Source organism: Dermacentor silvarum, chromosome 9 (assembly GCF_013339745.2).
Source record: "Dermacentor silvarum isolate Dsil-2018 chromosome 9, BIME_Dsil_1.4, whole genome shotgun sequence".
Taxonomy (NCBI): Eukaryota; Metazoa; Arthropoda; class Arachnida; order Ixodida; family Ixodidae; genus Dermacentor; species Dermacentor silvarum.
This window is the reverse complement of record NC_051162.1, coordinates 120315763-120326268: the sequence shown is the minus strand read 5'-3', so window position 1 is coordinate 120326268 and position 10506 is coordinate 120315763. Positions and strand designations below refer to the sequence as shown.

Below are 10506 nucleotides of genomic sequence, written 5' to 3'. Positions count from 1 at the left end.
CCATATACACATCATTATTAATACGTGTAATAGACTGTGAGTTCGTGCTTGTGTCGGTTTTGGGGGTTTTCCGGTATGTACCCTTTTATTTGCTAATTGCCATGTTGCCTTGGCGGCGTTACAATCAAAAAGTGCATGGTTAATGGTTTCTATTTCCTGGCAGTTGGGACATTTCTCATTCGGGACGATGCCCCAGGCTGCCAGCCTTTGGCGTGTGGGAAGTACACCCCATTGTCGTTTCCATTCGAACTCTTTAGCTTCATTTGGCATTTTTATTCGTTTTATGTGTGACCACTGTTCTGTTGTAGCTTGTTGTTGTTCTTCCTTTGTCAGTGTGATGTATGCTAGTTCTTCGCTGAACTGGATTGGTGGTGTTTTACTAAGTTGTAATTGCGGGGTTTTGGTGTTTAGTTCTCTCTTTGTTTCAACCGCTTTCTTATAGAAGGGGAGTGGTTTTTCTGCGACTGGTCCAATGTATGGTTCTCTTATGAATGTCTTTCGAAGTGTGCTTAACCAGTATATAAAAAGGGGTCTGCCTACGTCTTTTGTGTTATCTGTTAGTACTTGTGCTGTTTTTGTGCTTAGGATGTGTGCTATTTTTTGTACATTGGGGAGGCTAAGGCCTCCTCTGTTGTCTGCTAAGTAGAGCAGATCTTTCCTTACGGTTGGTGGTTTGTTGTTCCACAGATACGCATTGATTAATTTTGCTATTCTGTTTGCTGTTTGTGTGGGCATGATTGCTATTTTTGCTGCGTAAAACGCGTAGGCACATGCTTTAATTTTTATTATTTCTATTTTCCCTTTTATAGATAGGCCATAATTCTTTGCTTCTTGGCACGCTTTTTCTGTCTTTGTGCAGGCTTCAGTCCATGTTCTATTGGATACACCTTTGTTTTCAAATGTGATACCTAATACTTTAACCGCGTCTAATATCTGAATGTCTGGAGGTAGTGTTTCTGTTGGGTATCTGAATGTGAGGGCTTTGGTTTTTTTATTACTTAATTGTGCGCCTGAAACATCTCCGTATTCGTGAAAGACTTGTTGAAAGAGACAAAAGCTGCTACAGTCTCTCACGAACAGGGAGATATCATCAGCGTAGGCTGTTATTTTGACACAATCTTGTCCAGTCATAGGAAATCCTCTTATCTTTTTGTTTGCGGCAACCTGCCTGAGGAGTGGGTCTAAGGTTAGGATGAACAGTGGTGCTGACAGTGCGCACCCTTGTCTTACGCCTCTTGTTACGTTTATTGCTGTTGTTAATTTTCCATTAATCAGTATTTTGCTTTGTATGTCTGTATATAAAAGATTTATGCACTGAATGAAGTCTGGGGGGAATCCGTAGGTTTCGAGTAGTGTAATTAGGTAGTCGTGTTCGACTCTGTCGGATGCTTTGGACTGGTCTACTGTTATAAAATATCCATTTAGTTGTTTGTGTTGCATGTAAGCAAAACTGTCTCTAATTAGTGTAAGTGTTGCAAAGATGGACCTTCCTAGTACTGATGAAGCCTGATAAGGTGTTATTATATTTGGAAGAAGTTCGGTTAGCCGTTTGGACAAGAGTGTTGTTACTATTTTGTAGTCGGTGTTGAGTAGTGTAATTGGTCTCCATGAACCTGTTTCTGTGGGGTCACCCCCTTCTTTTAATATTAATGTAACATGTCCAATGTTGAAGGAAGATGGTTTGTGCTTGTTGATAATGAAGTTGTTAATCATTTCCAGTAAGGTGTCGCCTATTTCTTTTAGGAATGTTTTATAAAAAAACCGTTATAATACCGTCTGGTCCTGGTGCTGTGGTTTGCTTCATTGTTTTGAGTGTATTTTCTAGTTCTCTCATTGTTACAGGTGCGCATAAGGAGTCACTGTCTGTATCTATTTGAGGGCAGTTGTAACAGAAGGAGTTTATCATGTTTTTCAGTTCTGTTATTTCCCTTGATTTTTCGGTTTAGAAAAGTTGTGTGAAGTGATGGACTAGTGTTTCCTCGATTCTTTGGTGATCTGTCGTTACAGTTCCTTCTATGGTTTGTATTTTCTCTATTCTATTGTCTTCGGTGCTTCTCATGTCATTGTTTTGTGCATACGTTAAATCTGGAAGTTCGTCTTCTGCTAGTTTTTGTTGCGTCGCTTTTTTAGATGCTTGGGCAGCTTCTCTTAGAGTTTCGTCGTATTTCATTCTCATGCATTCTAAGTACTCTTGTGTGGTGAAAGTTAGTTCTCCACCATTTTTAATGATTTGTATTCTTCTGGAGATTTCTGTTAGTGTGTTAGTTATTCTCTTACATCTGATTTCCCGGCTGTTTCTAGTATTTCTCGCCATTCTATTTTAAGCTCATCCCATTCTTTCTTTTTATGTTGTGTTGTGTTGTATCTGTTACTGAGTGTTGTAGCGCTTGTTTTATTTCTTCTATGCTTTCTATGTCTTGTAATAATGTAGTGTTCATTCCCCACGTATTTGGGTTGTTTAATCTACCTGGTTCCCCTGTTATTGTTACAATAATTGGTCTGTGATCACTTCTGTCTGCTAGTTCTTGTGGCAGTCCTTGTACTCTACAGTCTTCTAGGTTTTGTGTTATTTTAGGGGATGTGTAAATTCTATCGATTCTGCTTGTGGTTATTCGTGACATTCTAGTCGGCTCATAATTGTTTCTGTGTTTAACTATCCATGCATCAGACATTTTATTCTGTAATAGTAACTTTTTAAGTTCTTTGGAGTTGTACGTGGATCCTCCTTGTCCTGGTCCTCTTATGTCTCGGTTTGAGTCGAGGACACAGTTGAAGTCTCCTAGAATTATATATTCGCGAGCCTCTAACATGTAGTTCTTTAATTTTTTGAAGAATGTGTTTGTTTGATTTCTTGTGGCTGGTGCATATACATTAATTATTCGTACTCTTTTCCCATCCACAAATGTATCCATTGCAATCACCCTCCCTTCTGTGTCATATGTACAGTGTGCACTTTGTATTTGTTGGATATGAATATTATACCGGTGCCACAAGAGCGTGCGTCTGTCAAGGAGAAGAAGGCGTCTAGTTGAAATTTGTTTTTCAGTTCTATTACGTCTCGGGTTGTTCGAATGTTGGTTTCTTGTAAGCACAGTATGTCTACGCTATTGTTTTTCGCAAGTAGTTCTTTTTGTTTTTCTATGTTTCTAAAGCCTCTTACATTAAAGGTCAATAATTTTAACTTCCCCATTGTCGAATGCCGTGCAGGGGTTGGGAGCTAGCGTAGAAACAAAAAAAACGACGCCATGGTAGTGCTTTGGAGAAACACCACCTAAATGGAAGGCAACCATTCACTGACATTGCGCTGCTTACTAATGCAACGAAGTGTTATCACGAACCGGTACACCCCGATCAGTCCTTGACACACGGAGAATTCGATTCTGATTTTGGATTTCTCAAGTGGGCCGTGCCCGGTGGCAGTGCAATGCCAGGACGACCTGTGGTGCCGGTGGGGCAAGCCCCGCACTCGGCGCCGCGTTACAAAAATTCATTTAATATCGTAAGACCCATAATAGGGCCGTATCAGATATTAAGCTGATAAGAACAGATACTACACAAAAGGAATTTATTTACACAGTACCTCGTTACACGTTACTTAGTGTACATATATCCGCGGAATGTAAACACATTCTTAAGTATAAAATATAATTCGTATACAATTCTATACACTTATGTTCATGCACACATATATTACATATGTTACATATTGCAAAAGGGCAATTCATTTACACAGTACATATTTACACATTTCTTAGTGTACATCTATCTTTGGAAAGTAAAAACATTCTTAATTACATATTCTCATTTATATACAATACTGTACACTTATATTCATGAACATATATATTACATACATTGCATATATTATCAAGAACACACAAATTTGTCAATACATGTCTCCATACACAAGTATACAAATAACACTTTCTCGTAATAATAAGTTATTTAATAATGTGTTGACTGTTTAAATTGTTGTCATTGTAATTAGGGGGGGGGGGGCATTATAGATTATGTTAAAACTGGGTGATCTTCATTTGTATTTCGTTGTCTTTTTCTATTAGGAAGCGTGTATGCCACTTTTGCAGGTACCTCATTTCTTTGTTCTTCTTATATTGTTCATTTACGAACTTCCAGGCTGTCAGCCTGGCTTTCCTTATTGTAGGGTAAGTGGCTCTTACTGGCTTAATTCCCGGACGTCTTGGCTAAACACCTTCTTTTCCATATACACATCATTATTAATATGTGTAATAGACTGTGAGTTTGTGTTTGTGTCGGTTTTGGGGGTTTTCCGGTTTGTACCATTTTATTTGCTAATTGCCATGTTGCCTTGGCGGCATTACAATCAAAAAGTGCATGGTTAATGGTTGCTATTTCCTGGCAGTTGGGACATTTCTCATTCGGGACGATGCCCCAGGCTGCCAGCCTTTGGCGTGTGGGAAGTACACCCCATTGTCATTTCCATTCGAACTCTTTAGCTTCATTTGGCATTTTTATTCGTTTTATGTGAGACCACTTTTCTGTTGTAGCTTGTTGTTGTCCTTCCTTTGTCAGTGTGATGTATGCTAGTTCTTCGCTGAACTGGATTGGTGGTGTTTTACTAAGTTGTAATTGCGGGGTTTTGGTGTTTAGTTCTCTCTTTGTTTCAGCTGCTTTCTTATAGAAGGGGAGTGGTTTTTCTGCGACTGGTCCAATGTATGGTTCTCTTGTAAACGTCTTTCGAAGTGTGCTTAACCACTATATTAAAAGGGGTCTGCCTACGTATTTTGTGTTATTTGTTAGTACTTGGACTGTTTTTGTGTTTAGGATGTGTGCTATTTTTTGTACATTGGGGAGGCTAAGGCCTCCTGTGTTGTCTGCTAAGTAGAGCAGATCTTTCCTTACGGTTGGTGGTTTGTTGTTCCACAGATATGCGGTGATTACTTTTGCTATTCTGTTTGCTGTTTGTGTGGGCATGATTGCAATTTTTGCTGCGTAAAACGCGTAGGCACATGCTTTAGTTTTTATTATTTCTATTTTCCCTTTTATAGATAGGCCATAATTCTTTGCTTCTTGGCACGCTTTTTCTGTATTTGTGCAGGCTTCAGTCCATGTTCTATTGGATACACCTTTGTTTTCAAACGTGATACCTAATACTTTAACCGCGTCTAATATCTGAATGTCTGGAGGTAGTGTTTCTGTTGGGTATCCGAATGTGAGGGCTTTGGTTTTCTTATTATTTAATTGTGCGCCTGAAACATCTCCGTATTCGTGAAAGACTTGTTGAAAGAGACAAAAGCTGCTACAGTCTCTCACGAACAGGGAGATATCATCAGCGTAGGCTGTTATTTTGACACATTCTTGTCCAGTCATAGGAAATCCTCTTATCTTTTTGTTTGCGGCAACCTGCCTGAGGAGTGGGTCTAAGGTTAGGATGAACAGTGGTGCTGACAGTGCGCACCCTTGTCTTACGCCTCTTATTGCTGTTGTTAATTTTCCATTAATCAGTATTTTGCTTTGTATGTCTGTATATAAAAGATTTATGCACTGAATGAAGTCTGGGGGGAATCCGTAGGTTTCGAGTAGTGTAATTAGGTAGTCGTGTTCGACTCTGTCGGATGCTTTGGACTGGTCTACTGTTATAAAATATCCATTTAGTTGTTTGTGTTGCATGTAAGCAAAACTGTCTCTAATTAGTGTAAGTGTTGCAAAGATGGACCTTGCTGGTACTGATGAAGCCTGATAAGGTGTTATTATGTTTCGAAGAAGTTTGGTTAGCCGTTTGGACAAGAGTGTTGTTACTATTTTGTAGTCGGTGTTGAGTAGTGTAATTGGTCTCCATGAACCTGTTTCTGTGGGGTCACCGCCTTCTTTTAATATTAATGTAACATGTCCAATGTTGAAGGAAGCTGGTTTGTGCTTGTTGATAATGAAGTTGTTAATCATTTCCAGTAAGGTGTCGCCTATTTCTTTTAGGAATGTTTTATAAAAACCCGTTATAATACCGTCTGGTCCTGGTGCTGTGGTTTGCTTCATTGTTTTGAGTGTATTTTCTAGTTCTCTCATTGTTACAGGTGCGCATAAGGAGTCACTGTCTGTATCTATTTGAGGGCAGTTGTAACAGAAGGAGTTTATCATGTCTTTCAGTTCTGTTATTTCCCTTGATTTTTCGGTTTGGAAAAGTTGTGTGAAGTGATGGACTAGTGTTTCCACGATTCTTTGGTGATCTGTCGTTATAGTTCCTTCTATGGTTTGTATTTTCTCTGTTCTATTGTCTTTGGTGCTTCTCATGTCATTGTTTTGTGCATACGTTAAATCTGGAAGTTCGTCTTCTGCTGGTTTTTGTTGCGTCGCTTTTTTAGTTGCCTGGGCAGCTTCTCTTAGAGTTTCGTCGTGTTTGATTCTCATGCATTCTAGGTACTCTTGTGTGGTGAAAGTTAGTCCTCCACCATTTTTAATGATTTTTATCCTTCTGGAGATTTCTGTTAGTGTGTTAGTTATTCTCTTACATCTGATTTCCCGGCTGTTTCTAGTATTTCTCGCCATTCTATTTTAAGCTCATCCCATTCTTTCTTTTTATGTTGTGTTGTGTTGTATCTGTTACTGAGTGTTGTAGCGCTTGTTTTATTTCTTCTATGCTTTCTATGTCTTGTAATAATGTAGTGTTCATTCCCCACGTATTTGGGTTGTTTAATCTACCTGGTTCCCCTGTTATTGTTACAATAATTGGTCTGTGATCACTTCTGTCTGCTAGTTCTTGTGGCAGTCCTTGTACTCTACAGTCTTCTAGGTTTTGTGTTATTTTAGGGGATGTGTAAATTCTATCGATTGTGCTTGTGGTTATTCGTGACATTCTAGTCGGCTCATAATTGTTTCTGTGTTTAACTATCCACGCATCAGACATTTTATTCTGTAATAGTAACTTTTTAAGTTCTTTGGAGTTGTACGTGGATCCTCCTTGTCCTGGTCCTCTTATGTCTCGGTTTGAGTCGAGGACACAGTTGAAGTCTCCTAGAATTATATATTCGCGAGGCTCTAACGTGAAGTTCTTGAATTGTTTGAAGAATGTGTTTGTTTGATTTCTTGTGGCTGGTGCATATACATTAATGATTCGTACTCTTTTCCCATCCACAAATATATCCATTGCAATCACCCTCCCTTCTGTGTCATATGTACAGTGTGCACTTTGTCTGTATTTGTTGGATATGAATATTATACCGGTGCCACAGGAGCGTGCGTCTGTCAAGGAGAAAAAGGCGTCTAGTTGAAATTTGTTTTTCAGTTCTATTACGTCTCGGGTTGTTCGAAAATTGGTTTCTTGTAAGCACAGTATGTCTACGTTATTGTTTTTGGTAAGTAGGATTATTTCTTTTTGTTTTTCTATGTTTCTAAAGCCTCTTACATTAAAAGATAATTGTAACTTCCCCATTGTCGAATGCCGTGCAGGGGTTGGGAGCTAGTGTAGAAAAAGAAAAAAATGTGGTTGATCCCTCTTATATAGGAATCGGTATAGAACACGAAAGTGAAACGTGTCTTCACAGAAGTAGTGTAATGTTTATTGCACATTGATATATAATGTCTATTGGTGTTTTGTGGCTAAAGCGCCCTTAGGCGTTGATGCACCCACGCTGACGCCTGGTGGCACGTCTCCTCCATCACGACTACCAACGTCGATGACCATGAGCAACCGTCGTGCATATGGAAGCTGCACTACGCTGCACACGCTAGCACAACGCGAAAGACGAAGCACGTAACTGACACACTAATACAACGCGCAAGACAAAGCACGTAACTGAATCGTCACCGAGTCAAATCAGCGCGTACAGCGCGTCGTAATTGCAGCCTCCGCGATCAACTTCAGAAACATTTTCAGAGCTAATTGCGGAGGCCACGCTCCGCTGTGCTGAGTACGGTGAACGCCACCTAGGTGGCGTTGGTAGTGCTTCTTGATGCCAGCGTCCCTTCGAATGCTGGCATCGAGGCGTCGTAGTGCTGAGACCACCGAAGCGTTCACTGTCGGTGTGCGTTAAGGCCGGAATACATGAAGCGAATAACCGGCGTCCGAGCGAAGAACTTCGTCGGGCGGCGAACGTCCGACGGCCGGCGTCAAGAAATTTGCCGTCCGCAGCCGATCTGCCTGTCCAAACATTTTCGTCGGGTGAATGCCGCCGCCGGAAGCGTCTAGCGCGCAGCGGTGGACGACAGCCAATCAGGAGGCACTAGTTCCGGTCGCAATGCATGCTGGTGTTTCGCGCGCGCGCGCCTTTTCGCGTCGTCTGCAATCGCGTTGGTGTTGCCGTGTCTGCATGTCTCTGCACCGATTGAGTAGTTCCTAGTATGATCTCTCAGGAATCGCGTTGTATTTGTACATCCCATATCCGCTGATCTGCGAGGAAACAGACAAGCAGTGCAAGCTCTCTACAACAACCTTCAACAGAAATCTTTTGATCTCAGAGGCCACATGCTGTCGTCATGCCTATCTCCCGACTTCCCCGATAGATGGCGCTGGCATCGGATATTTCTTTCGCTAGGCTTAGACGCGTTCGAAACGAGAAGCGATCTCGAAAACTACTCAAGGTTATCCATAATACTCTGTCGTCGAAGCGGCCTGAGACTAAGCGAAAGCCGTTTACGCAGTCATTTGCTTCCAACTAAGTGAATTCTACAAGGACAACGCCAAATTCAGTTCGAAGCGGGCGGCCGGGACCGCCGCCAACACGGCGGCCAACGCGCGGCGGCGTTCGCCGCATGTATTGCAACACAGCAAACATCCTGCGTCGTGTCGCCGCGTCGTTACTTGACGCGTGAAGTTCGTCGAGAAAGTTCGCTCCATGTATCCCGGGCTTTAGTGTCATAATGCAGTACTTCTCTTTTCTGCTCGTAGGCGGCGGCACCGCCCCGAGCAAGAGCGCGGGTACACGGAGGAGTGTTAGATATATAAGGCGCGTCTGTGTAGCTCTCTGCAAATGCGTTTGTGGCGCAATGGGTTAAACGCTCGGCGATCTATCGTCGCGGACCGAGAGGTCGTGGGTTCGATTCCTAAATTTTGCATGTTTGTGGAACTTTTTCTTCTGGTTTCTTTCTTTGTATTATGTTCTATGACGTATTTCCGTGACGGAAATACGTCAGTGAAGTCTTGGTGGACCCCGGAATAAAACACTTTCGTGTTAAAAAACGACGCCATGGTAGTGCTTTGGAGCAACACCACCATGCTGCCTGAATGCTGCCGTAAATGTTAAGTAAACATCGCGCTGCTTACTAACGCAACGACGTGTTATCACGAACCGGTACACCCCGATCAGTCCTTGCCACACGGAGAGTTCAATTCTGATTTTGGATTTCTTAAGTGAGCCGTGCCCGGCGGCAGTGCAATACCGGGACGACCCGTGGTGCCGGTGGGGCAAGCCCCGCACTCGGCACCGCGTTAGAAAAATTCATTTAATATCGTAAGACCCATAATAGGGCCGTATCAGATATTAAGCTGATAAGAACAGATACTACACATTTGATCTTAGCCCAAAAGGCCGAGAAGCGATAACATAAATCATTTGTTGACCTGAGCTCCCCTTAGTTGACCTCCAACGTGGAGCTGGTGAAAGCGACGCGACTAAGAGAACTTACGAACTACTGGATTAAACAAACCACGCGAGAAAGTTACTGTAAATTCGTTTAACGTGTACGCATGATAACCTTTATACTAAACCATGCACAGCTTATTGAATTTAGGTTTCAAAGCGAAAAGAAACTACGCGCCGTCACTAAACGTGCATACAGGCAGATCCGCAGATTCGCAGCTTTCCATGCGCGCCCTGTCTCCGGCGCAGCCGGAACGGTGGTCACGGGAACTAACGGCGCTGCAGTCGCGTCTTTCTTCATGGCTCGCGCGTCGTCTGCTAGGATACAAAGCCGGTGGCGTACCCCAGCGCGCGAATTACAAGCATCTCCTGGCTCCCGCCCTTCACACAGCCGGACCTTTAAAAGAGAAATCAGTGGTGGACAAACACGCGAGCAGTTTACAACCAGATTTGTTTTGATTGCTCTTGCGTGCATCCTGATTCAAGTGACCGCTTAATAGGTGTTCACCAACCAAAAATTAATTACTTCGAATATTTGCGAATGCTTGCGTTAAATGTGTTCTTGTGTGTCGTTCATCCCAGCGCTTTATTTCCGCATGATCTATCAGGTTACGGGACGAGATGATGCTCAGGCTTGGGCGTCTAATTTGCGCAAACCGGAGCGTGATTACATTGTGTGTGAGCGTACGCGCTCTCCCTTCCACCCCATTATTTTATTATTTTCTTTTCAATGCGTTAGGTGGCAGGCTAACTGGCGCACTAGCGAGCGGGTTTTTACCATTCTTCCCAGCGTCGCATCATACACAGTGTAACGCTTTTACATGCAAAATATGTCGGCATATTTGAAGCTGAAAAAGTGCTATTTTTGCGCTGGCATTCAACAGTTACGCTAAAGCCTATTAGTGTTTTACCCTTCTATGCTTCTTTTCAGGAGACGAAAACAAAACAGACTCAC

The 10506-nt window shown here is 42.3% G+C and overlaps 1 non-coding gene and 1 pseudogene across 1 annotated transcript; both read right to left on the bottom strand.

Moving 5' to 3' along the window:
• Positions 1-3394: 3394 nt before the first annotated feature.
• On the bottom strand, positions 3395-3569 carry LOC119465443 (U2 spliceosomal RNA; annotated as a pseudogene).
• Positions 3570-9317: 5748 nt separating this feature from the next.
• LOC119465433 (U2 spliceosomal RNA) lies at positions 9318-9512 on the bottom strand. The gene has a single exon (XR_005194867.1). It is a non-coding gene; the product is annotated as a U2 spliceosomal RNA (small nuclear RNA).
• Between the last annotated feature and the right edge of the window lie 994 nt (positions 9513-10506).